Below are 3,926 nucleotides of genomic sequence, written 5' to 3'. Positions count from 1 at the left end.
CAGTCTGAGATAATAGAGTCTTCATATTATGTAACTAGAGAAAACCTTGCTTTTTACTTTGCTTCTACACTTTGTTTCCATCCTTAGCCATTTTTTTCCTTTTTCTTTTGGCTTTCGACTCATTTGATTCTATTTTTGGAGTTCTAACTTTTTATTTTATATTTTTTTTTCTTTGGATGGAAACTTTCTTTTCTTATATAAAGCAACTAACAAATTCTTTGTTTCACATGTCTTTCTCTTTTCTATTCTTCATTTCATCTCTATTCTCAGGCTCATTCAAAAATGGGTAGGCTGATTTTTATTTTTATTTTGTTTTGGAAAAGGGTAAAGGATTTGTGGTTTATGAAAGGCTAAAGAAAGGCTCAGAGGGGTGACTAGTGGAAAATTATTTCATAAGGTTTAAATTTCTGGCTATATCGATCCAAAGAGGGCCTAAATTCTCGCTTAGGATATGGTATAGTGATCAAGCAAGTGGACGTGTAATTTCTCTATTCGGAATTTACTTCTCCCTTGTGTCATTTCTCAAATATTTGACTCATATAAGACTTTAGGCTATATTCTCACTGAATTTGTAGAAAAAGTACTCTAGCCTAGATTTCATAAACTTGCTGCCAAACAATTATAGATACTCATGCAATATATTTATAGAAAGATGCAATGATTATTACCTACATATTAACCTAAATTTCTAAAAACTATTCTAATATAAGAGCTAATGTGAAATATCTAGACTAATATCATCATGGAGAAATAAACAATACCAATATTTCTAAGTGTATAACATAAACTAATTATTTATATTTTTGAATTTTTTTACTATAAAACAAGTGCATATTATACATGTATTATCCTAATAGGTACCTTGATTTACGCTTATTTCTTTGCCACCCTCAAACAAGAACATGTTTTGTCCTCAAAGTATTAAAATAAGAAGGGTAGGAAATACTATGGAAATGCGTGAAAATTAAAGAACACTTGGAAAACAAATTTAAAACATACTAATATAGATAAATAAAGATAGACGCAACTCTATATGAGTTCCACCTGTTATGGGGATAACAAGAAGTAATTGCTTGGGACATAAGCAGACACTAACAAAAATAAAAACTTACCTCATATCCAACATTTACTCGTTATCCTCCTCCTCTATAAAGAATTGAGATTCCTTGGCATCCTGCCATGCCATGATAATTTACCAGGCCTCACATCATTTATCATATCCAATTGCTAACCGGTTAAACACCATTTGGTCAGATGGGGTGTAAGGGGCAACCTAATTAGGTTGTAGCCTCCACCCCAGCCAAGTCATTGCACGAAATGAGCGTATAATGCAGTTGATCGGTCGCACAATGTCAACCCCAACCCAATCCGTGAAACGGGCACAAAAATCCGAAAAGAAACATAACATTATTTGACAGACTAAGTCAGGCATAAGAAGATACTTATGCCTCATACTGCGGGCTCGTGCTAAACTACAAACTAAGGTCTGGGGAAGGTCATAGAGCAAGGAAGGAAGGTCATACTGCGTCCCATGGCTAAAGCAAGGAAGACATTGCAAGTGGCGTCATTCGTAGAATTCGTAGAAGAAAAACGCCATTCCCTTAATATGCACCATAAGGGCCATTTTGTAACAAGGCAAAATTTTCATTTGTAACGAATATATCCATTACTACCTTTCTAACGGATATAACTGTGAGCTTTTTTGGTATCCGTTAGTATATTTCAATTTATTTTTTCAATTATTATCAAAGCAGTATTTTAATATTTTGTAACAATGGTGTCCGTTAGGAAACAACTAAAATAATGACCGAGAGGGTATATTCGGAACTAACGGACTAAATTAAATTAAATAGAAAAATATTAAGCTTTTGGTCCTTATTTTCCATTTCCCATTCTCGTCTCCTCATTCAACCCCTCACCGAGGAAGAAGGAAATAAACCAGGTATGCTTTCTCTCTCACTCTCCCGATCTCTTTTCTGTTTTCTTCTACCCAAACCCCATCTAGCAAATTTCTAAGTGTGTTTTTTTAACTGTACCAAACTGTTCAAGTTAGGTTTATATGGTTCTCTTGCTGATAAATTTGGGGAAATTAAGCTTTGTGTTGGAACTGTAAGATTGGACTAAATTTATGCTTCTCAATTGGGATATTTCGTTGGTTTGGGGTTCGATTGGCTAATAAAAAATCAAAAGAATTTTGGTATTAATTAAATAGTTCCAGTTGATCTAAGATTTAGTTTTTCTTACAAATTGTTTATGTTTGATTTCCTAGGTTGTGACTGCTACATAGCTTTTTCTCTCTTCCAGCAGACTGATATAAAGAACTTGCTGAAGGCTGCTCTAGTTATGTGTCCACATAAGTATTGCAGGTGAGTCGGTCTTTTTGGCTACTCTAGTTACTTGAGGAGTCATTAGACCTTTCCTTCCAGAGTATACTGAAATTTGTAGTTCAACTCTAGTTCATTCCATGCTTTTCTTCTCATGCAGGATGATATAATTCCCAGATTAAGTGCTGTTTCCCTAAGAAGGTTGAGGAATGAAATTCTTGAAAGTGATTGGTAAGTTTGAGATTAGCCTGTGTACTTTCGGAAATGGTTAACTAGTATGTTTCGAAAGTTTAAATCGATGTGTTTGTACTACAGCCAACATGAACTATATAACCTTTTTTCTTGATTGCCGAACTTTCATAATTTTAAAACCATAGATCTTGTCTTTTTGAACTTTAAGGCATCTTCTGAAGGTCTCATCTTGAGATGAACTTCAATATTATACGCGCAAAGGCTTCCATTTGTCTTTTTGAACTTGCACTGAAGCATTCCTTCTTATTGTCGCTCTTACGAGCCATTGGATTTTTTTTTTTTCTGTTTTATTCTCCCATTTGATTTTATTATATTCTCTTTGAAAATGCTTCTCTGCTTGCCATGACATGCTTGTTACATCATTGATTTTGGTTATTTATATCTTGTTCTGCTGACATTAGTCTTATTTTTTTGTGATTGCCCTTCAATTTTTAAGGAAGACTATTTTGGAAAAGGAAGAATGGAAAAACGTCGTAGATGTTGTAATTAATGCACAACAGGTTGTCTCTTAGGTACAAGATGCAACTCGGAAAATTGCTGATTATGCGAACTTTAGAAGTAGCAAAAAGATATATGGTTAAATCATCTACATTATCATTGCTACTTTGTGTCTTTAAATCACATTTTTATGTAATTGAGGAAAAAAACTTTCAATCAGAGTTTGTATTGATTAACGACCAAAAGGTCAATGAGTACTTTCCTAAAACTTGCTTTGGTTAACAGATGTTTCCTGCAAGAAAGAACCGTCACTTTTTCCCAGGCTTCTACACCAACAAATATTGCTTCCACCGGCAAACAGGATGGAGTTAGGATGCCTAAGGAGCTGTTTGTACCTTGGACTCTCTACTTTCTAAAGAGGGATGTGGACAGCAGTAGCAAGAGAAGCACTATCAGCAGCAAAGGTAGGGAATCTTGCTCTCTCTGGGAGAGAGACCATGTTAAAAGTATAACCTTTGAAAGTATTGTTTTCATTAGAGCAAAGGTGAATGAGTTAGTGTAAATTGTGTTCTTTGGAATTTTTCATCGTAATAGTTTATGTTGATTATAGGTTGTTTATATATAGGTATTAAAGCAAATGCCTCGGTGATTTAGTCATTGGATGCACATACTGAAGAAGGATTGCATAGGTTTGTTTCTATCTTTTTTGTTTTTGGAAATGCTTTCAAATGTTAACATGTATAGTGTTTTATCTGTTTAGTATATAAGACAGCCTAAATGACAGTATAGAATCTTAAGAAGATATTAGGAGTATGTTATAATAGGTATGTTTGTCATGTTTACTATTGTTCACTCCACTAACATTTACTTGTAGGGGTTTGAAAAATGTCGAGTATTTGGAAGCTCTGGTCA

The sequence above is a fragment of the Coptis chinensis genome, chromosome 5 (assembly GCF_015680905.1).
Source record: "Coptis chinensis isolate HL-2020 chromosome 5, ASM1568090v1, whole genome shotgun sequence".
NCBI lineage: Eukaryota > Viridiplantae > Streptophyta > Magnoliopsida > Ranunculales > Ranunculaceae > Coptis > Coptis chinensis.
The sequence above is the reverse complement of the archived record's forward strand: the minus strand, read 5'-3'. Positions refer to the sequence as shown.